This window comes from Eptatretus burgeri, chromosome 1 (genome assembly GCF_056783735.1).
Source record: "Eptatretus burgeri isolate ZD-2024b chromosome 1, Ebu_testis_v1, whole genome shotgun sequence".
Taxonomy (NCBI): Eukaryota; Metazoa; Chordata; class Myxini; order Myxiniformes; family Myxinidae; genus Eptatretus; species Eptatretus burgeri.
The window spans coordinates 146,380,916-146,406,804 of record NC_140961.1 but is presented as its reverse complement, the minus strand read 5'-3'; the positions used below and the strand labels follow the sequence as shown (position 1 = coordinate 146,406,804).

General features: G+C 36.4%; 1 protein-coding gene across 1 annotated transcript in view; it reads left to right on the top strand.

Annotated features, from left to right (window-relative positions):
* LOC147035705 (sulfotransferase 1C1-like) overlaps positions 1-25,889 on the top strand; it is a 110,302-nt gene that overhangs the window by 51,903 nt on the left and 32,510 nt on the right. The gene's annotated exons all lie outside the window — the stretch shown is intronic.

The following is a 25,889-nucleotide window of genomic DNA, read 5'->3' as shown; positions in this document are numbered from 1 at the left end:
CGGCGAGTGAAATATTTTTTATACAATCTTAAAAAGTCTCCAAAAAATCCGATTTTTACCAGAATTTCTACAACCGAGTTTTAAGCGTCCCAAGCAATCACAAAAACCGAAGACGAAATTAAAATCGAAGTTAAAACGAACTCATAACGTCGACCGAAGCAAAAATACTCCATTTCTCCACATGAATTTATGGAATTATGTTTGACCTCACTGTGACCTTGACCTTTGACCGATTTTGACCAAAATCTAATCAGCGCTCGCCATCACCCCCCTGAATCACGTGGTGTAACTTGACATTGGTAGCTTCTTCCGTTCTCGAGTTATCGTGCCTACAAACAAACACACAGACACACACACACAAACAAACACACAAACACACAAACAAACAAACACACAAACAGAGGATGGAATTCAACAATATACTTATCTAAAGATTTCTTTAGAAATCTTTAGACTTTCACAAAGGTCAAGAAATCTAAAGATTTCGTAAGAAACAAAAAGAGGTGAGGGAGAGGGAGGGGTGAAATCACAATGACCTGGATAAAGGTAGTTTGTGGGAATGGGGTTATTTGGCATTTATGTGGTCAAGGTGTACAGTTTTCATGTAACTCTGGAGGGAAGAATGGGACTGAACAGATGGGGCAAGTTGGTTCCACAGTTGAGAGAAAGAAAAAACAAATGAGTTGTGATGAGCAGTGAGCCTGGATTTTGGAAGTTTACGAAAAAGAGGATTACTGGCAGACTGTGTGCATGCCCTGCAGAGACTTTGGAGGGACAGAGCCAGGAGAGGCCAGAGGGAACAAAACCAAAAGGAAGATGGCAGAATACAGAGGCTACTAACCCTTCATTGATGTGAGTGTAGCAGGCCTCGACATTCAGCTTCATCATGGGAGATCTCAATGATTTTGAGGGCCTTACTTTCCACAGTATGAAAAGGGCAAGGTGTGAGGCACGTTGCCACCCAAAGGGGAGCTGTACTCCATCAAGCTGCAAATTAAGGCCTTGTATGTTGTCAAAAGTTCATGTTGGCCAAGGAAAAATCTTGGCCTATGAAGGATGCCCAGTAGATAGCTGGCTTTGGAGGGCATGTTGGAAATATGGTCTGCACAAGAAAGATCATGATTGATGGTGAAACTCAAAAGTTTGATTTTCACCTGTTTAGTTTTTGGTTCACGATTGAGTAAGTGACCACTATATTCGTTATAGGTGTGTGTCTGTCTGTCTGTCTGTCTGTCTGTCTGTCTGTCTGTCTGTCTGTCCCGAGCATAGCTCCGTGAGTTTTGATTCGATTCTGATAAAATTTGGGTGGGAGGTTTATATCGTGATCTAGTTGTGTTTTCCTGAGAATGGGCGTGCTGCGCCCATTATGGGCGGAGCCACGCCACAAAAACTTGTTTTAGGGGGTAGCCGATTTCAAGTTACATCTTCTCCGACGGGGTTTGTCGAATCTGGCAGCGGTTTCCGTATTTGGTTAGCCCAATGGCACCTGCATAGCCCTGCGGAGCTCGATTTTTCATTTTCGTCCCAAGGTCAAGGTCATAAGGTCACGAACTTAGAAAATTGCAAATTTTTACATAAAAATCAAACGACCGCCCAAACTTTGAGAGCAAGGATGATGATATTTTTATGCATAATCTTGAGGTCATTCCCCACCTAAAGTCGTGAAACTATTTTGCTCTATCTCGAACACCTTGCCCGTGGCGCCCCCTTCAATTTTGTTTTTACGCTGATTTAATCAAAGTATGGATGATCCGAGGAGTGCAAAATGCCATATAGCCTATATGACGTTATATTGTTCCTGGAATATTCCAGAGGAAGTTTTGCACCAAAGGTCATAATCTTTGACCTTTGACCTTTAAATTTCACAAAGGTCAAATTTTCAAAGTTGTGGGAATCAAACCGAGTTTTCGACCTTCATTGACGAACTAACACCAATAAGCTATAGCACGAATCCTGTTTCCTTATTTTCATGTCCACAACATTGTTTTGTGACCTTTAAAGGTTATGCAAAGGTCAAATTTTGAAAGTTGTTGAACGAAACCGGGTTTTCGACATTTTGCAGCTAATAACCTGTCACTCGTACCACATCATGTTGATCATTCTTATAACTTGATCAAAAATTATCACATTGCCTCATCCTTGACTTCTGAAACAATGTAAATCGTCAAATACCGCTCGTGAACCTTTGTCGTCTTCAGACTTGTATTTTTTTAACTGTCGCACAAATACAATGCTAAAGTTTCTGAGTTAATACACAATGATGCATCAGTTGGGGGAGTTTGTTGTTTCTGGGACTATCGCATTTCCTCCATTGTCTTTAAAGTTAACTCAGGGAAAAACTATTTGACCGTGTCAAAAAAAGGAGTGAATTTTTTCTTACAAACAGATCTCCTCCAGCACCAACTTCTCATTCTCCTCCCCCACCTCTTCAACTCATCCTGCACCAGCTTCTCCATATTAAATTATTTCTGGGACCAAGTTGTTCCACGAGTCTCGACTGCATCAAAAAACAAAAAATTTAAACCTCACCCCTCACCACCCACCCTTTACCCCCTTTCTCTTACCTAGTTAAACCCCATTTGAAGAGAGATTCCTTCCCTTTACACCCATACCAATGGATAATTAATACTCCCTTGTGCCATAAAATTTTATATTTAAAATTTTTCATTGCTCTCACAAGATTTTATTGCGGGTATTCAAAAAGAAGACATTAGCGGTATATTTAAACTTCAAAACAAACGAATTGATCATAGCATTGAAGATATAATACAACCATTTTGTTATACTCAAAAATGTAAAAAGAAAACCACTCCTTCAGTTTCTTGTAATCTTTGCGATAATACGGATGATATACCTTCACCCCAAGATTTGGATAAATCAAAAAAGAACATCATCACATTTGATAATTGTGTAACAGCCTGGTGTTGGCTTCGTGGTTGGGGTGGCTGACTTGGGATCTTCGGGTCCTGTGTTCGAGCCCCGTTGCCACTGAATTAATACCAGTGGGGTTGACTCAGCCTGTCATCCTTCTGAGGTTGGCAAAATGAGTACCAGTGTACTGGTAATAGGGACACTGCATCAGCGGCATAGCAGCATCCCTAAGCAATGATGTAACCAGCAGCTATAAGGCAGCACTCGAAAGAAAAAGAATGATTGTGTAAATGAGAGAAACCAAATGGTTTTTGGATAGCTACGAGAACAGAGGGAGACATTCTTCATGTCATTGCATTTATCTTCGCCAATCAGACTTTCAACTCCCTTGTTACTCGATAAGAAATAATGCTAACTATTTTACTTTATTGGTTCATGAGTCAGTAAGTGACCACTATATTCGTAAGAGTACAGGCATTTTAGCAGAAATATTTGGTCAACCTCCCACAAATTGCAACAAAAGCAAACTCAACAGATTTTGATTCCTGGATATGTCCTCAGTGACAGAAAAAAGTCCGAAGGGATCTGCCAGGGGAAAAGTCCTCAAATCATGGAAATCCAATATGGCCACCACCCGGCTTCGGGGAAAATGAGAAAATTGTAAAGATTGATATTTTTTATATGTAAATATATGTTTTTCTGCATTCTAATTGTTTCTAGTTATGGCCAGTACATTGATATACAAGAATAATTATAAAAAAGTGAAATGTATTTTGGGTAAAATAAAAAATTATAGCTTTTTTGTCCAAAAATGTCAATATTTTTTCCCTAAAAAATATTTTGACTTGAGAAAATTTGTTCATATAAGAACATATATATCCCCAGGCATACATACTTTATATTTCCAGATACAGGGACATTAGTACTATTTTCTGGTGAAAGAATTAACACACAATATTAATTTGTTAGCACATGCAATATTGACAGCACATGCATATACTCGACCCTGATGTTTATCAGTGAACATGCACGACGCCACTCCAGTAATCACCTTTGATCAGCCCCTCTGGTGGAAGGCCCTCATGTTCATCAACTCAGAGCCTATGGGAAGTGATCTGAAAGGGATTGTCCTACGCTTTGACGGCTTCCACGCAGAGATGAGTTTCCTCAGATGTATTGGCCACCTCATGGTGTCATCCGGGCTTCAAGAACTGATGGAGTTGATATATGCCCCCAATGCAGTGATTCATATGTTTAGTGGTAAGGCCATTGCCCGCGCAGTTCGCGCACACCTAACTGTTGATGCAGCCCTCAATGACTTGCTGTTGATAAATGTGCTCAATGCGCCTCTACCATGCCTACCTGAAACATCAGACAGCAATGGGAATGATGATCCGGACTGAGCCGAAGCAGCTGCAAGGCCGCTACGTGACCAGCATGCAGATCTAAGCAATAATTCAGACTTCAACGAAGCTTGTACCCTCTATGAGAAGCTGATGGCTGGGCACTGTCTGTGGAAGAAGTATGCAAGTCTGACGTCTTGAAACGAATCAAAGACCACCTTCAGAAGCATGCCGAGTCTGCAAATATATCTTCTAGAACTTCAGTGCTCTGGGTTCAGTATAGGAACATGCTCGACATTCTACGCAAATACATTTAGGCAGAGCACACTGGGAACTGGGCACTACATCTACAGGCCATCCAGGAAATGCTGCCTTACCTGGCAGGCTCGGGCCACAACCTGTATGCCACATCTGCGAGGGTGTATCTGCAGCAGATGTCCAACCTCAAAAGTCAACATCCCAATGTCCAACAAAGTTTTGATGAGGGGTTCCATGTGGTTTGATGAAGTGATCGACTGTGGGCAGGTCTTTCATTTGACCTGATCATCGAACAAGTTCTGATGAGAATTTTGAAGACCAGCGGGGGGCTCACACGAGGGCGAGGAATGACAGAGCAACAACGGCTGTTATGGCTACTATCAATGCCTGTCTGTGCAGAAATAAACCAGGCAATGCAGGAGCTCATAGGTGTGAACTACAACACTGGAAAGCAGAAGAAGGACATGACCAAGGCAAGACAATCTCGTGAATGGAAGGACACACGATCAGCTCTTCAGTATTTACAGGAATGGAATCCGTTCAGTGGAGATCCACGTCTGAGGAACATTGCCCCTGGAGTTCATGCACACCCCACCGTCAACGTCGATACAGCACATGCTGTAGGAGCCAAAATATTGAAATCTATGGATGGGAAAACACCTGCCGAGTACACATTTAAGAGGAAAGACCAAGTTGTCACCCTCAGCATGAAGTCATCTGTCAAGATTGAAGGAGAGCAGGTCCAGGTTGACCCACAACTCCTCTTCCAGAGAATGATCACTGTTCCACAGACAGCAGAAGAACTGGAGTCGGCCTTCAAATATGAACTGTGCAGCTATCCACCAGCCCTCTTTGATTCCTCTCTTCAGCTCCGAGAAGCACACAAGCCAGTCTTTGCTGATGCCATCTGGGATCTTCTTTGATCCGATGTCCCAGCCGATATCCCTAATGATGGGCAACAGTATGTTTTTGGTGGCGGGGCACTTGTTCAACGCATTCCATGGTCTCGTGGATCTACATACAGAGACATATGCCACCAGTACACTGATTATGTAACGAAGAAGTACGGAGATGCCATTGTCGTGTTTGATGGTTATGAGAGTACCAACACGAAGGACATGACGCACCAGAGACGGTGTGAAGGGAATGCTGGCACTACTGTGACATTTACAGCTGACATGCATCTCTCAATGAAGAAGGAACAGTTTCTTACCAATTGGCAGAATAAACAGCCATTCATTTTTATGTTGAGTGAAGAGCTTCAGAAGAAGAACTGTGAGACACACCATGCCTCAGGGGATGCTGATATCCTGATTGTACTGAAGGCCGTGCATTCTGCGACTGTCACCAACACTGTTAGTTGGTGATGACACAGACCTCCTCATCCTCCTATGTTACCATGCAAGCTTAGAATCCCATGACCTCTTATTTTGTCCCGAGCCAAAAAAGAACACGATGAAGCCTCCAATCTGGAACATCAAGGCGACTGGAAGTGTATCTCGCCTGGGGCACTGGTCAACTTCAGACTCGAGCGTGGCATAGAATGTGTCCTTCACGGTGAGATCACTCGCCTCAGTCGGATCATATACAGAGACCAGGGAAATGAAACCCAATGAGTGAGGAATCCTTAGTCTCATAATACTCTCATTGACCAGTGTTACATCAATTTTCATTGGCGTCAGCTTATTGGACATAGCTACAGCAACTCATTGGGCATGGTAACCATCAGAGCGACCAGACCAACAGTAGATGCAACCACCTGCCATGATCACGCCACAATCCAGTCTCCGGACCTCAGAGTGCTGAAATACTGATGTCCAAACACTTGAGCTCAGATGACAACAGAGACAGGTGATCATCCTCTCTTTGGGATAGGACATTCCATGCACCCACCTAAAGGGATCACCTCAGGTAAACCCAATGAGACTGCCGATTGGTGGACAACACCTCAGCACCACCCTGACACACTCCCCTGCAATCTGAGATGGGAATGTTACACCGTGGTTTCCCTCCCATCATCAAAGTTTGGGGGTCCCGAAGGCTTTGCCCCAATCCCGTTATCCGGTGAGCTTCCCTGCGAAGGGAAGCTGCACAGGAGGTACTCCTACAGAGTGGGTTTTCAGATTTTTTACATCTGATCTGGCCTGACCTGATAATAGTCGAGACAAATATTATTTTGAAAGTTATGGTCTTCCACCTCCTGATGAATTTATGAAATTCTTATGGAATGCTATTTGTCATATATTTCAACTCCAAGACTTAAATTCTCATTGTTGTGGAAAATTAAGTTTCTACGTATATTTTATCTCAACAATAATGTTGGATGAGATCTGTTTGTGAGAAAAAAAATTCATTCCTTTTTATTGGCGGGGTCAAATAGTTTTTCCCCGAGTTAACATTGAAGTCAATTGGGGACATGGGATATTCCCAGAACCAAGAAAATTCCCCTACTGCCGTCATCATTGAGTGCTTTAATCACAGTTTGAAAGAGAGATTACACAAAAAAATTGCTAAACTCAGTTCTCAATAACGGGTATCTTAATTCAGGACATTGTAGATAATTACAATAATGCAGTTCATTCCTCAACGAAAGAAAAACCAAAATAAACATTTTCAAAATTACAATACGAATGGGAGATTAATCAAAGAAAACCAAATCTTAAAGTTGGTGATATTGTAAGAATGTGTCGGTGGAAATCACACTTTGAGAAAGGTTTGACAAAGAGGTGGACTGATGAACTTGTTACAATAATTATGTTTTCGACACTTCCTTGAACATATAAATTGTATGATTTAAAGGGAGAGAAAAATCTTGGCATCATTTTATTCACAGGATTTACAAAAGACAAAGATGATAAATAAGAGTAAATTCAAAAAAACAATGAAATAGTTGAAAAAAATTAAACAATTGCAAAAATGAAATTAGTGAAAAAATATGAAAAAATAAATAATAAAAATAATGCACTGCATCCCTTTGTTGTCTCCACCCACAATGCACACCCATATGCCACACCCCATTTTTTACTCCACCCATCCAGTGTGCCCCCACCCTCATCTCACCCCTCCCTTTCCACCACCCCCCACACACACGGGGAGGGTGGGGAAGGAGAAGGGGTGGGATGAGGGTGGGGGCACACTTTTCCTCAATGTTTTTTTTATTTATTTTTTTTGTTTCTTTCCATTTTTGTAAAGGGTATTAAAATCAACCCACATCCTTGCACACACCGAATCAACACACATCCCTGGACATACAAAAGCCCTTCGCATCACTTCACTGCAATTTCATGTATTCCCACTTACGAATGGCATCTCACCATTCCTATCTATCATATAGATATACTCACTTATTAAAACAAGCTCGAATGAGCTGAGACCCTCGTCCTCTTAATGACGTCATAAAAAACAATATGACGTCATTGTGATGTTTCAGGTTTGCCATAAATTATCTGTGCTAATGCCCGGCTTGATTCCCGCAAACATAATTCAAACAGCTTGCTTAGTTTTGGAGATAATGGTATAGGCGATTGCCATTAGCGGCGATATTATGACGTCAACTTTTTTTCTTGGAAAAAATTTCCAAATTCAGAGATGGTTACTGCCTGCACGTGGGCTTTCTGCATATACATGGCAAGTTTCACGAAGATCCGATGAAAACTCTGGGTTGTGAAATAAAAAATGTCAAAAAATAGGAATGACGTTAGTAAAATTGATATGACATCATAGTGATGTATCATATGTGCGGTAATTCATTTCTGCTAATGGCCTGTTCGATTCCCGCAAACAGAATTCAAAAAACTTGCCAAGTTTCGGAAATAATTTTTTAGGCGATTGCCATTAGCGGAGATATTTTGACGTCATAACTTTTTTTCTCGGAGGATGGTTAATCTCTGCGCAGGGTATTTTTACATATACACGCCAAGTTTCAAGAATTTTCGATGAAAACTGTAGGCTGTGAAACAAAAAAGTCCACAAGAAGAAGATGAAGAACAACAACGTGAGTAAGACTTAGAGATCCTGCACGAGGATCTAATAAATGTATCGAATGCATATACATTTATGAATCTTGACCACATTAGCAACTTCAAATATTGTGGAATCGATACATCAGCAAGTTGATCTCCCACCTCCAGTGGTAGTCCGATATTATTCTCTGTAATGCAGTCAAGTTAATGTGTGAAGAAGTATTTTGGGAGGAGATGGGACAAGTAAAATGAGCCCGTTGCCTCTAGGCAAGGTCAAAACAAGAACAAAACAAGAGGTGAACAGTTAAAAATGCTCCACTCATTTTTGTGAAACATTGGCATGAATGGAAATTCCTTAAAGCAATCCACTTCCAATGCTGAGTTTTCTTCAAAGCTCGGAAGGAAAGATATTTAACTAATTTTAGGTGGAGTGGGAAAGCAACCAGTATAACCAAGTAATTACGGATAGATACAGTATAGTTACATACAAAGCGCTCGACTGTCATATGCTCTAGAATGTTGGTTATTTGAGATGGGTGGGAGGGATTCTTTGACCACAAGGCAAACTGAAGCTTGTTTGAATCTCTTTCTGAAGCAGGAAATACACACTACTTGCTTTTACCAGCGGAATTCTTACCAAAGCCATGATAAATATTTATAGCAATATTAATATTCATCATTTCATAGCCACCCTCCACATGATAGTTTTGAATATCACTAATTAAATTAAATAGGTCACACCTATCAGATGGCAGTTCTTCGATTGTGGCCAAAACCTTGGACATGAATGGTGAAAACATTAGTTTCTGTGTCAAAGTTGTTCAAAAAGTCTGCAAGGGTTTCCAGTGAAAATAATATACTGATATGGCTGTGGAAATTCGCAATGCATCATAAAGGTCCTCAGATCAGTTATCCCGGTAAGTTTGTGTTAGATAGGTTTCCCCACCGTTGTTTAGAGGGTTTTCTTCGTGTTCATCGGGCTGTGACCTTTTGAGATAGAGTTTTTCTTTTTCTATTGTTATTTTGGACCAACCATACATCACTACTAGAATGCCACCACCGATATCGTTCCAAAACGGCCACAACCAAACCACCACCACCTTCGCCCTTTTTACCTCCACAACCATCAACAAACCCACGCCACAAACATTGCCTCACCTTTGTTCCGAATACGACGCCCTCTTCACTGCAGGCAGAGGCAAAGGGTTCTCTCGCCATTTGGAACGCCGGTGATTTCGACCATGTCCGCTCTCCGGGGGTCGTGGGTCGAACTGTCAGATCGTGCACGCCAGTAGGGTGAATATAGTGATTCTGGCTCACTTTTCCCCATGTAAATGAATGGGGGATTTTCAGCGATTCATTTTTTTTTTTCCCTAAAAATAAACCCCCTTGTTATCCCAAGGTATATTTATTTGTCTCCCCTTTTAACCTGGGGACACTTTTTTTCAAATAACCCATGCAATAAGATAAAGATTTGTTCAAGTAGCAAAGTAGTAATGTGATTTGTTAAAGGTGATTCTCAAGAAATATCTGAAACGTCTAAGCCTCGGGACACTCTTTATCAAATAACCAATGCATATTGTTTAGCTCACTCATTGAACTTATAAAGATTTGTTCATTCTCAAATTCCTTCAATAGCTTAATTTTCTTTGCACAATAATCCCCATCTAAAATATTGAAAAACAAAACATTTGAATCTTTATATTTTTTAAGATACCCCTTTTGTGCCATTACGAAATGATAAACTTCTCTTAATGCTCTTGTTTGACCACCTCCTGAGCCACAGGTTATTTTTTGTTAAGCCACGCCCACTTCTCATAAGCCCCGCCCACTTCTAAATGGAATTTTTTTAGGCCCCGCCCAATTTTGCTAAGCCCCGCCCACTTTTACGAGGTATTTTTTATAAGCCACGCCCAGTTTCCTAAGCCCCGCCTACTTTTGATAAGCCCCACCTACTCTTACATCATTTCCAGTTCATCTCTGACTCACAAAGAAATCACTAGAAAATTACAGCATGTTATGGTTTTGAAAAATTTCCCAACGAAGGCTTGCCTGGGCTTGCCCAGGGAATTTCCAAAGGAAACCACACCCACCAGCCTTTCCCTATAAAAGCCTCAAGCCCATCTCCATTTTAAACATATTTTTTTGCTGGCCATGGTGTGCTGTGTGCTTGCCTGGAACTCTCAGACTTGTATGGAACTAAACCTTCAAGTTGATGAACTGGATTCAAACCTCTTATCCATTGAGGTAAGATTTTATTTTCCTATTTTTAGTTCCTTTTAAACATCGACTCGTTTAATAATTAAATAACTTAATTAATACATTATTATTTCCTCTCACAGGAAATTGTATCTGAAATGCAATATGAAAATACCGATTTTGCCACAACTTGGGGCGAAATTGTTGGCTTGGTTAAAGACCTTGTGAGCGACCAAGACCCACAGAACGAGCAAGACCTTGAGTGGGATGACTTTGGGGTTCCTTGGAACTCTCCGACTTGCATGGAACTAAACCTTCAAGTTGATGAACTGGATTCAAACCTCTTATCTGTTGAGGTAAGATTTTTATTTTCCTATTTTCAAACTTTGATTGAAGCATACTCATTTAATAATTAAATAACTTGATTAATACATTATTATTTTCTCTCACAGGAAATTGTATCTGAAATATAAAATGAAAATACTGCTTTTGCTACAACTTGGGGCGAAATTGTTGGCTTGGTTGAAGACCTTGTGAGCGACCAAGACCCACAGAACGAGTTCGTCCTTGATGACCCAACCAAAGAGTTATACCTTGGAGACCAGCAAAATCCTGAAAAAGAGTTTTACAGCAATAGTACTCATTGTGAGTTATCAAGACAATACCCACTGAACAAGTTATACCTAGATGAGCCAGAATACAAGTTTTACCTTGGAGACTCACAAATTTTGAAAAAATCAGTAAATGAGTTCTGCCTTGATGGTTTAAATAACTACCTTGGAGACTCAGGAAAAGGGTTCTGCCAAGATGGTTCTAAATATGGGGCCTACCTTGGAGACTCACACATTTTGAAAAAATCAGTAAATGAGTTCTGCCTTGATGGTTTAAATAACTACCTTGGAGACTCAGGAAAAGGGTTCTGCCAAGATGGTTCTAAATATGGGGCCTACCTTGGAGACTCACAAATTTTGAAAAAATCAGGAAATGAGTTATCCTTAAGAGACTTTGTAAGTTGGTTTTATTTTGAATATTTGAAATGTGGGTTCTGGCTTGATAACTCACAATGTGATACATATCTTGGAAACTCAACGGGAATGTGGTTATACCTTGAAGACTTGGAAAGTTGGGTTTATGTTGGAGACTTGAAACTTTTTTGGAGACTTTTATTTATTTATTTATTTATTTATTATTATTATTATTTTATTTATTTATATTTTGGAGACTTTTCGAGTTGCTATCACTCTTTGGGATCTAAACCTATCGATGTAGTTCTTTGTCGGATGGTCCTTGATGGGAGCAAGATCAAGAAAGTTCTGGGAAGAAAGTGCAGGCTTACTTCCCCTTTCTACGTCATCAAACCTGAAAGCCTTAAAAGACAGAATTGGAAGAAGAGAAAAAAACATAAAAAATATACATTGTTCGTTCTGGGAAGAAAGTGCAGGCTTACTCCCCCTTTCTACATCATCAAACCTGAAAGCCTTAAAAGACAGAATTGGAAGAAGAGAAAAAAACATTAAAAATATACATTGTTCGTTCTGTGAAGAAAGTGCAGGGTTACTCCCCCTTTCTACGTCATCAAACCTGAAAGCCTTAAAAGACAGAATTGGAAGAAGAGAAAAAAAAAAAAAACGTAAAAAATATATATATAGGTGGAAATCTCATTTTGAAAAAGACATTGTGTTGGGCGAGGATTGAGTTGGGGTTGAGATTTTGAATGTGAGGGTTGGGGTTGAGATTTTGAATGTGAGGGTTGGGGTTGAGATTTTGAATGTGAGGGTTGGGACACACACACACACACACACACACACACACACACACACACACACACACACACACACACACATCAACAAACAAAGTGAAGCCTTGACTATTCAGTTGAGGATTCTGTGTTTGGGGTTCACAGATCTAAGAACGTCCCCCCTTGACACACATTATATACTGTTATACACCTCGGACTTGGCCCTCGAGTGTCCACAACGGTGTATAGTAGTAGGGAGTGAAGCGCCAACCCATTGCTCCCATTGCACACACACACACACACACACACACACACACACACACATCAACAAACAAAGTTAAAGGCCCGGTCACACCTTGACGTTTTAGCCAGCGATGGCAACGTATTAAAATGTATCTAAAACGCTGGCTTACGTTGAACTTTTGATGTTTTTTTTAAAGATTCGGACGTATTCATAACGACTTGGTCTTATGTATAACGCATTGGTAATGGACACAGAACGTTTCGTTGTGTTATAGTTAACTTATACCAACGAATGCTGAACCTGTTGTCGGCCTACACAACCGATGCCCAATGATAGTCTAACTTAGGCATAGCACATTGCACGCATCGCCGACGATGTCGTGACGTAGCCTATTAAAAGGCTGACGCACAACGATTCGAATCATAACTGCCGTAGAAATGGAAGTGTCAACATCGCGGTCACACCTTGGCGATCTTGCCAATGTATGCCGACCTAAGAAAAATGTTTCTAAAACGTTGGGGCACGTCAAATACGGTATGAGTAAGTTTGGTATACGTGAGTAGAACGCTAAAGTACGCTATCATACGTCGTAGTAAGTAGAGTACGTCAAGAAATTTTAAACATGTTCAAAATTTTACGACGTACTCGGCGTATGACATACGTTCCGCATGCGATGGGGACAAGTTTTACACATGATATGTGGACGCTTACACACGTCCACAAAGGCTACTTATAAGCTACTCATAAGTCGAAACACGTCGCGGTAATGTCTTTTTTACGCGAAACTTATTTCTAACTTATGTTTGACGTGCTTTGAACCAATTCTTTACGTAGTTCCAAAACACATCGACGTATGTAGACGTATTCCAATGACGTCTTCCGGTCGACAAAAAAAAAAATTAACGTGTTTCTAGCTTACAACTGCCATACAAAGACGTGTTCCCAGCGGTTTTGGGAATTGGTATATAAAAATGGTGTTCATAAAAGGGGAACCCAACAGTGTTTTCGAGTCCTTTTTGAGTCGATGTCCATGTCAGCAGTATCAGTATCAGTATCAGTATCAGTATTAGTAGTAGTTTGTTCATGTTGGCAGTAGTAGGTGAGTGTGAGGGGGAGGGTGTGGGTTATGATGGATCGTCCTTGCGTTTAACAATTTCACGATTTAAATGATAAACTCAACGATTTAAATGGCTGCATCTCCACTATTGAAAGTAGATGCTTGTGCTCAACAATTGGAGTTTTTTTACACTCAACGACTTTTAAACGGTACCACTCAGCTATTTTCATTGTTTACAATGAACGATTTAAATTGATGTCACTCGCCTTTGATTTTTGACGCTGGGGTTTGGAAATTTGAAGCGTTTCTTCTGAACGTGTTAAATTGCTCAAACTCGACTATTTTAAATAGATGCTGCCGATGGACAATTGGAATCATAGCCAAGCTCGACATCGAAGTGTGAACATCCTCGTCATGCCGAAGAAAAGTTTGAAGAATGCTGCAAATAAGTGTCCTGGCCGTGGCCGTGGATGCTGACGCAAGGACGATCCATTATACCGAAGTCTTTCAGCCTATGAGTAACTTAAAAGTAACGTCTGTCGATGTGTGGCAACGATCGCGTAACGTGCCAACAACACGCTAATCATTGGTTAGAAACAAGTTTCGGGTATGCTAAACATTACCTCGGCGTCTCTCAACTTATGATTAACTTACAAGTAGAATGTGTTGACGTCTGTCAACGATCGCAGACCGTGCATACAACTTGTGGCCAGCGTAGCGGAACGTGTGAGTCATACGCCGGCATACGTCGTGAAATTTCAAGCATGAAAAAATTTGAGGACAACCAAAAAGTACAACGTTTAAAGCCAACGTACAACGACGTATGGCAGTGTTTTTCAGCGTGCTCTCAATGTTATCAAATCTTACCCATAACGTATTCAACGTGTGCCAGCGTTTTAGAAAAAAAATTCAAAAATCGGCATACGTTGGCTAAAACGTCAAGGTGTGACCGGGCCTTAAGCCTTGACTATTCAGTTGAGGATTCTTTGTTTGGGGTTCACAGATCTAAGAACGTCCCCCCTTGACACACATTATATACTGTTATACACCTCGGACTTGGCCCTCGAGTGTCCACAATGGTGGATAGTAGGAGGGAGTGAAGGGACAACCCATTGCTCCCATGGGTATTATCTGCTTAGTTTTGTGTTTTGTAATTCCTGTGAATAAAATGAACCTAAAATCTCTTCCCCTTCCAAATCATATATTTTATAAGTCCAAGGAACCGTATGTATTACATCAACAATTTTAAAAAGTTCGTTCGTCCATCGTTTGGTATAACCCTTTTCATAATGAGATTTCCACCTATATATTCTTACGATATCACCAACTTTGAACTTAGGTTTTCTGACATTAATCTGTTTTTCATATTTTAATTTTGTAAATGTTTCTGATGGTTTCATATTTGTTGACGTGTGAATCGTGTCATTATACTTATCCACAATATCCTGAATAAAAGATGACCATTGTTGTGAACCGAGTTGTGTGAAATCTTTATATAGTCTCTCTTTTAAGGTACGATTAAAACGTTCAACAACAACTGCCTTCCCTTCATTAAAGGTACTGTATAATGTAATACTGTTATTTTTTAGAAAATTCATAAATGTCTTGTTATAAAACTCTCTACCCTCATCAGTCCACAATTTTTTAGGTTTTCTCTTACTTTTATTAAATATCTGTTGAAAGGCGAACATAAGAGTATTTCCTGTTTTGTTTTTTAAAGTGACAACCCATGCATATCTACTCCTCAAATCAATAACGGTTAAAGCATACTTGTACCCCTTATCATTATTGAGTTCAATCAAATCAGTGGACCAGATATGATCAACTTCTTTGGAATAAACCATCCTTCTATGAAACTTTGTGAATATTGGTTTATTTAATTCATCAGCTAATTGCTCTTCAGTCTTCATGACATCATTAGAGCCTATAAGTTTTTTGAATTTCCAAGTCCAAGTTTCAATTTAGCACTGATCATCTTCTTCACAATGAACCGATCAACTTTTTCTCTCAAGGTTGGATTTTGTATCAGAGGCAAATTATACAACATTTCTCTATCGGCTTCATGCTTTTCTTCCAACGTTGTGGTATTCCCATAATCAATATCGTGTCTCATGCACACTTCATCAACTCTATTGATGGGTTTACTCCATGATTTAGGATTGGCTGCCTCATCTAATCTTTTATCCAAGTTTGTGCCTGGACCACAGAAAGAATACGCTGGTGGATGTAATTCCCCTGGTATTCCAGTAGTTGTAAATTTACTTCCTGATAAAAACTTTTGTATATCTCCTCCAAGTTTGTGTTTGGAGATAAATTGATTTTTTTTTTAAACCACACACCGAACATATACCTTTTTGTATAACCCTGTTATTTTTACTTTTAATATATGAAATATTTTTAGTATTAGTTTTCTTTTTACATTTGAGACAATAACTCATTTATTTATGCGAAAAATTCCTGCAGAGTGCAAAAACCTTTTTATTTTCCAACATGCACATTTGAATCTTAATTTTTAAAACATAAAGAATCCTTAGAAATGCCTTCACTCTCTCCTCCATTTATTAAAGAAAAAAAATGAAAAACTTGAATTAAAATGAATATCTTGTCGATGTCAATAGTCTTGTCGAAAGTATTGCAAATAGACTTGTCAAGTCTTTGTTTTCCTCCTCGGAGGGTTGAGTTATTTTCTGTAATACCACCAATCTTTTTTTAATCTCACTGGTTTCCATATTTTGATATTTATTTTGTCTCGCTCTTTCCTCCCTCTCCTTCTCTCTCTCCTCCCTCTCCTTCTCTCTCTTCTCTTTTTCCTCCTTCTCTTTCTTCTCCCTCTCCTCCTTCTCTCTCTTCTCCTTTTCCTCCTTCTCTTTCTTCTCCCTCTCCTCCTTCTCTCTCTTCTCCTTTTCCTCCTCTTCCCTCTCTTCTTCAACTCCTTCCTCATCCCTTATTATCCTTGAATCGCTTACACCCCATAGAATATCATACCTATATTCATCAGGATTTCTTGTTATTCCTGTATCCAAAATATTTTTTTTTACAACAGGAAACAAATAAAATTTCTTTTGAATTTCTAAAAGAGCCTTACCTTTTCTTAACTTTATAATTTTTTCATTATTTAACATTCTAATTAAATCTAAATTTGTCGGTTTATCAACATCAGCATAATGCCAATCTTTTATTGAAAATACCTCATTCTTATGTTGTACAACATATTTATTAAAATACCGAATACCCTTTTCTTGAAGGTATGCTTGGACACAGAAATGATAATTTTCTTGAAGCCGTCTTGCTGTCATTTATGTATTAGAAATATATGTTAGAATAATATTATGGCACGAAACACCTCCCCATCTTCCCATAGTTAAATCATTTTGTATTTCCTTACTTATTATATATAATCCTGTTTTTTCTGTTTTCATGATATAAACAAGGGCAAAACCATTATTATATTTACCCTTATTAAATTCTTTTATTTGTTGTTTACTAATCGTGGCCCCACAAAACTCATTCTCGATACCAAGTGGATAATATTCTTCCTTACGAGACTGATTTAATTGTTCCAGGTCTTCGAGGTTAATTTTAAATGACCAATTATACCCTAAATCATTCATATCATACCCCCATTGTTCTATTCTCATACAAACAATACGCCCTTCTTTATAAAAATTTATTTTAATTTGAACTGTGAATTCTGTATGACCTGGAGATAATATCAACACTTCTGTATCTTTGAAATACACGGCCGTTTTATTTAAAGATATATATATATATATATTGTGATAAATCGCTTAATCTCACCAAGTCATTCGCGTCAGTCGGGCTTGGATAATTTTTTAATTTATAAGCATTTTTCATGTTAATATTTTTGGTTATATTATATTTATGTCGTTCAGCCTGTGCCTTTGTGTAATAATTTGATAAATCAATTACCAGTTCTTGGGATACAACAAAGATAGAACCATCTTTACCAACATAAGTCATTTATATTAGATTAAAAATAATATCATAAAATGTTTTATTTTTGTTGAGTTGAAATAACACATATAGACATAATTGACCACAACACTTGGAATTTAATTCTTGGACTTGAAATGTTTGATAAACACCATTCTGTAAGAATTTTATGACTTCAACAGGTGGTGGAAGACCAAAACTATCAAAATAATATTTGTCTTGACTATTAAAAATACAAACCCAATGAGAACCGTTCCCATTATTATCTTCTAAGTTCATAATAATATTCTTTGTATGTTTCAGCACATTTGTTAATTCATCTCTCTTACAAATAACCACATCATGAATTTTTAATTTCTTACAATATTTGACAAGTTGTAAATTTGATGTTGTATTCTTTTCAAATTCTTTAAACCACTCCTCAATGCTCATTTATTTATTAGAAAGATATAATCCATTACCTCTTTTCGTTAACTTTACACCTGCTTGTGCTATAGAAGAAAGCATATCTCCAACTAACAATCTCGCTTTATCAGGCAGACCTTCAAGTTTTTCAGCAAAATCTACAATTACACCACTTCCACTAATTTGTTTCTCCAACTCTTTGTTATGTCTTTCCAATTTTTTTTGAGCCTGGGGTTGAGCCTTCCTTTCGTTGGCAGTTTTCACCGCTGTTGAAATACCACCCGTCAATGCTCCAACCGCACTTAAACCAGCAAATGAAGGAATTAGAAATGGGAGAAATCCTCCACTCGTCTCTCTTATTGAATATTTTTTTCAACATTGGTTTTGTCATTTTAATTTTAAGTGAGCCAGTGTCATTCAAGATTTTAACCTGTTCTCTTGTGAGCAAAACATCAATTCTTACTGCTCCTTTTCTCTGAATTGTATTAATGTTAATCGTACAAGACATTTGATTTTGAACAGAAGATAATAGTTTATGAAGATTGAATTGATTAACATATACCCCAGTTGGTACTTTGCCACTCATTTATTGAACAAAAAATTATGTGAGACTAATCATCACACCATTATCTGTATTAATCTGCAATTCTGTTTCCTCCAAAAGCAAACAATATGTATCAACTTCTTCACTCTCTCCTCTTTCAATGTATAGGGAAGTATCCACTCGATTAGACTTTATAGTTTCCTTTTGAGCACTCAGGTCAAATGCATAGATTGTATACAAACTTTTAAATGCTATCATATCCAAAATAGGTTCTTTATTTCCATTACTTTCACACACCTTTTGGTAAGACTTGTATGCTTCAGCAAAATCATTTTTTTCCCAATTAATTTCCAATCTATCTCGTGGATAAAATGTTCCATCTAGAGAAACGCGAAGTTGTTTCACCTTTGCATTATCACTCAATGCATTATTCTTATCAGTCGCAGTATCACCATCTGGCTTTTTAAAAATGATCCACAGATATCGTGGCTTTCCTTCCAGAACACCCAAATTCCACGTAAAAGTGGTTTGGTTGAGTTTAACATGTTGACATCTTCTTTTGAGGTATGATACACTGAGTGGTTTCTTTGAGTTAAGTCTTCTATTCAACATCTCTTCTGTTTTAAGATTAGGAGTATATTCACTGATATACCAACTCATTTCCTCAATTACAAATTTATTCTGATCAACAAAAGCATTACCAACACCAAAAAGCAATCTATTTTCATTATCATTCCTTTGTAGTTGAAATCTAATTTTAAGACCATACAGAACTTTATCATGATCACAAAATCCAAATATACCTTTAAGAGGAACTGCCACAGTAAAACTATTTTCAGCTTTTGTATCATCATTATACATTCCTTTCCTTTGAGTATATCCAGGGTCTGTGTTTGTTCCCGTTGACATATCAGGAATAAAACCTTCGACAGACCCCTTTCCCATTCTATCACTGAATGTTTCGAGTGTAAATTTCATCATTTCAGACACAGCAGAGACATAATCAACTGCATCAACTTCTTGTGTTCCAATATACAAACGCACACTATCAAACATTTTCCAGAATAAATCATTTACAAGTGTAGCGTTTGTGTTATTCCCAGCTTTAGTGAATTTAAATTTACACAACAAGAAACTTTCGGAGAGATTCAAATAGGTTTGTTGATTATTTATTTCAAAACTTTTTGTGCCATTCGTATTCCAGTCTGTTCCAGTTATTGCATTTACCTTGAAGTAATCTTCTTTTTTAGTGGAGTTTGAGATAATAACAGTATCATCCAAATCATAGATACTATCAATTGCTTCCATACTTGTATTTATTTAGGAAAAAAAGATGTTAAAACTTTTGAAACCCTGATCCAAGTATTCAAATTATTTTCTGTCGTTCTTGGGGGGACAACTGAGTTTTGCCTTTCTTAATTTCTTTTATTGCTTGTAATTTATGAGATTCCTTCTGGGCATCTTTTATGCTCTTTAGAGCACCAGCTACATTTCCCACGGCAGAAGCAGTTGAACCAATTAGATCTTTATGTTTCAGAATAGTTGAACCAATACCCATGAGAGTATCAATTATCCCATCTCCTCTAAATTGATGTCCAACACCCCTTTGCCTCTTAGGTTTATAGTATCCTCTAACAAGATACATACCTTCACCCTTGTAGTATGGGGAAAGGAACATCCCATCCCCTGTAATTATTTTATATTTTCCCAACTCGTGTTTCCTCACAATAACCATCGTATTTATTTATTGGAAAACTTCACGTAGGTGAATTCTGATAGATATAACTTCTCCATTAAAAGAAATCATACGATTATCTTGGTCGGTTATCCTAAAATTTTCTCTGAGTATGGTTTTTCCTGACACAGGGAGATAAACCAAATTTTTGGGTTCCATATTGAATTTATAACCAATTGGGGTTGAGTATGCGCTGAATGAAAATATTGTATTTGTTTTTTTTTCCATCATTATAAGCACCATCAATCAAATCACAGTGAATTAACACCGAATTTATTCCTGAGGATATTTGAATGACATTATCACTGTAAAACGTCGCATTAGTTTCAATCTTTTTTGAGGAGAAACCCAATAACTCTCTAAATGATTATCAATTGTGAAATCAACCTTGTAGTTATTGTTAACTTTAATCGTTGATTTTGAAGTATGTTTTTGAATGTCTATAATAATATTTTTTGGTTCATCACCCTGTTCTTTCATAAGACGAGCAATTTCGGAAGATATTTGAGAAATCTCATTTGCTCATGGTGAAACTGTTATCATTTTGTATCCACTTCCGGGATTATAAGTAAACTTGTCATTTTTATCAGTTATATTAAATAAGGTATTATAAGTTTCCATGGACAATAAAGATGCCTCATATTCTTTTGTTGGGTCAAGTTGTAGTGGGTATGGGAATGAAGATGTGTGGTGACTTGTTGTGAAATTAAAACTCAGGATTGTGCTTCTCATCTTATTTAATATGAGATAAAATGTCTTTATATTGAGATTTATTAATTATTTTCATGTTCATCAACTGGTCTAAAATGGCTGATGCTTCATTAAAACAATTGTTATTTCCAGCATTCTTACTACCTAACAACAATAACAGTCTATTAACTAATTGCGATGGGTCATTTGGAAGAAAACTAATACCTGAACCAAGGATACTTAAATCCTGAATTATGTGTTTCTCCTTCTAATTTTTCCTACTTTTACGAGAAATACTAAACCTATAATTTAGAATGTTCAGCAGATCAATATATACTCTATCATCATTATTTTTCATATCCAATAGTTTATCAATATACTTTGATTCATCCCTCACAGTTGAACCTTGTCTTCCATCTTTTGTGAGAAGAAACATTAATCTCGGAGTTAGTTTAACAGGGGGTTGAGCAGAACCCAAGAACCTTAATTCATCATTAAATATCAATACCTTTTCTTGAACAAGATGAAATATTGCTGGTTGTTCTGTTGGAATGAGTCCTGCTTTGGTTTTTGAATCAGCTGAATATTCATTGTTTTGAAGAGCATTCACAATATAATCAGGGGATCGAATAATCTCTTTCAGTTGTTGAAATAAAACTTCATCTTCATATTCTAATTCTCCTAAATGCTCTAATTCTTCCTCCGTCATTTGATCAAAATCTTTTAACATTTGAAGTTTTTTAGGAGTATATTCCACTCTGGGAACTGTGGAAACATCTTTCATTTTTTCTTGGGAAGTTTTTAAAAGTGGTTTAAAAAATTTCTCTTGTTTTCTTTCAAATGCTTCTTCGCCCTTTAGTTTTTGTCTGCGTTTCTTCTTTATGTCTTCCTGTTGTTTTACAACTTTTGAAACCAACTCTTGATGTTCCTTAAATCTTCTTGCTCTTTCTTTTGCATCCATTTATTTATTGTAAAATATCATTTAATGAATTGTAAAGATCAACAAGGAAATTTTCCTTATCTTCATCATTCAAGTAGATGTGTTCAAATAAATACTTTTCTTCAAATATTTCATCAAATTCTTTATTAACATTAATGCGAGTTGTAATTTCTTCTTCACTAATACTTGCATCTCTGCTTTTCATACGTTTGCGTTGAGTTTCTTCATCAACATCAAAACCGAATGATAAAATCTTCACTCCGCTTAGATTTTTAATAATTTGTCTCGTTCCTTCTGGATTAGTTTCTAATATCCCAACACCACCAGATTTTAGTTTCCTTAACTCACTCTTACAATGTGAATATTTTGTTGTACCAAGAGAAACCTCCTCAAATATTTGACCTTCATTCCTCAATCGCATATGTTCCTCCACTGAAATATAGTGATAATCTTCACCTTTTACTTCTCCAGGTCTTATTGCTCTAGTTGTTGTTGATACAATGCATATCATGGGGTGTTTTTTCAGTAAATTTACAATATTCTCATTTGTACTACACAAGAACCTTGGTTTATGAAAGTTTTTTTCCAGAAGCAGATTTACCCACAAGATTTACAATAATAGTTGTCATTTATATATGTAATTGTTTATAAAACAAAAAATATATCCCTTAATATCTCATCTTGCTTCACAACAATATATTTATATTTTTCAGTCGTGTGCTTCATGTAATCCTCAAATTTCTTTTTACTACATAATGTAGAACAATTATCTCTCCAAAAATTATTGATATCTCTTGAATTTAACTTGAATAAAATAAAAGTATTAGCATTGTTTCTGATGGAACGACGAGGAAGTTGAAAGTACGATTGACTAAGATAAATACAATTACAAGAAGAATGTCTCCCTCTTGTGTAGTAGCTGTCCATTACCATTTGGTTTCTCTCATTAACACAATCATCAAAGATAACGAGATTCTTTTTTGATTTATCCAAATCTTGGGGAGACGGTATATCATCCGTATTATCACTAAGAATACAAGTTATCAGATTTGATTTCTTTTTATATCTCTGTGTATCACAAAATAGTTGAATTATATCTTCAATGTTATAATCATTTAGATTTTTTTTGACGTTTAAATAAACCGATTATATCTTCTTTTTGAAGACCAGCATTAAAACCTTGTGAGAGTAGTTGATACTCTGGTTGAAAACTCGACAATTTTTTAAAATTATTAAATTATCATAATCTAAAAAGTTGGGAGTGAGGAGCATCTTTAAAAGTAAGCAGGTTTTTCCACATCCACTTGAACCAACTATGAGACATCTTAATGAATTTGGGAGATTTTTATGGTTGTTAAATTTTATCTTATTTTCCCAAATAGGTAATTCATTCATTTATATAATCATTTATTCATTTCAATCATTCATTCATTTATATTTAAATATAAATAAAAAATCATTCATTTACATAATTGGAAAACAGGTTATTTAATTTATTATTGGCTTTTTTAGAAACTCTATATTTTATCCTAAGTTCAGGTTTAATTTCAAGATAATCCATTATTTCATTTATACAATATCTTGTGTTGATATTTCCCTGAAAATCACATCCATGAATAATATAAAACAACAATCCTTTGAACATTTCTCTAATACGTTCAGTTTCTTCCCTTGTAAGGAAAGGTGTGTTATCACCCTCATACTTTGCATTCATTTCTCAAATCAATCTTGTAAAGTAATTCATTTTTGGTGTAAATCTAAAAGAATTATTTTCCTTTTTATATTTTTATTATCATGAATTAGAAGATAATCACAGAATATACATTGTTTATAGGCTTTTGACTCTGTGTTTAATCCCCGTCTTTCACACGCAGGACAATTCTCAAATTTGTCATATGGAGAATCAGGAAAGTCTAGCATATTTATAAATTAAAACTTTACTTAAACTGAAATTTATCTCTACTTTCAGTTGTATATTGACTCATATTTAATAATATTACCATCGATACCGATATACTTTTTTTCATTACCAGATTCAACGACAACATTTTTTTAGATTAAAGGTAATTTTAAAATGATCGTTAACTACTATTGAACGAAATGTCATTTCACCTGATATATTAACATCCTTTATTTCATCAGGATTTACATCTTTAGGGTTGTTGAACAATATAGAAATTTCTCCTTGCATATTACAGATGGTCTTATCTTTTCTTTCTAAAGCTTCATCCATAAGGTTTTTGTTTTTTGATACTTTTTCTTGTTTCATTGCTTTTTCTAGTTTTGAATATATTACCAGAAGGAGAGGAGAAACTTTTTTTAGAGATACTTTAATTGATGTTCTACCAGGTATACTAAAAGCCCTTCCACTGAAGGAAATTGAAGAACTCATATTATTTACCAGAATTGTTTTTATCCAATAGTTGTTATATTTATCTTTGTTCAATTTTACATCCTTGACATATTTCTCAGTATCTTTAACAAATGAAGAGATTGATTGAAACTTGTCTTTTGTGTCTTGAAACATTGTATTTATTAAGTGAAAAAGTTGGAGGATAAAAAGGTTTTAAGCACAGATTCACCTGTAAAATAAACGAAATTTTCATCAAGAAAATTTTAGTTTAAGCAAAGATTTATTATATAAATATGGTGAATACAACATACTGCGATGTTTGTAATCACAAATATAAACATTATAGAAAGCACCTCCGAACCAACAAACACACATTTAATCTATTTCATAAAATATCTCCTCTTGAGTTGGAAAGAAAACATTGTGATATCTGTTCAAAGGATGTTTTGAAGAGAAGTTATAATAGACATCTTCAATCACAAAAACACAAGAAAAATGAGTTTAAAGTAAAGGGAGACTATTATATTGAAAACACTGATGGGGCATTTAAAGGGCATATAAAAATAAGGATTTTTCAATTTGGAGAACCCGGTCCATCATCAATAGCTGAATCAATTTAAATAGTGAAACCTGATGTTTAAAAAGTTATGAAAAAGACATTAAAAGAAATGAAAACTTTAAAGTTTTATATGGGAGTGAAAATGAATATGAAAAGACAAGATGAAGAACAAACTCCTTATATAAGAACAGATCTTCATTTTATAACATCATTTCAAGATTTTTTGAATAGTGGGGTTTATGAAGAACTATCAAGACAAGAGGAGGATGTTGATAACACAGTGGTAGGAAGTGGATTCAATATTAAAAAATCATCTTTTTAGGTATACACATTCTAAAATCAAACCCTCTTAAAGCTTCTTCTTATATTGAATTACTAAAAGAAATACAACGAAAGAAGGCAGTTGTTAATATAAAGAACAATGATAATAAATGTTTTCTCTGGTCTGTTCTTGCTCACTTTCATCCACCAAAATGTAATTCAGAAAGAATAAAACAATATATGAAATATGAGAATACCTTGGACATTAAAGATTTTAAATTCCCAATGCCACTAACAGATATTCCTAAATTTGAGAAAAAGAATAATCTTTCTATTAATGTATATGGATTAACGGATACAAACAAAGTTCAAATATTAAAAATTTCAAACAACAATAAAAATGAAGAAACACACATTGATCTTTTATATTTTAGTGTTGGAAATAATTCATATTACACATACATCAATAATTTATCAAGATTAATCTCTTCTCAGGTATTCAGAACAGCAAACAAAATATATCCTTGTAAGCGATGCCTTAATTCATTTCATACAAAAGAACGATTAGAACAACATTCAAAATATTGTAGTAATCATAAATCAGCTGTAATTACAATGCCTAAACCTGGTGAAAAGATTTCTTTTGAAGATTATAATAAATCTATCATGTACCCATTTGTGATATACGCTGATTTTGAATGTATCCTTAAAAAGATAAATACTGCTTCTCCTAATCCAAAAGAATCATATACAAATAAATATCAAAAACATATTCC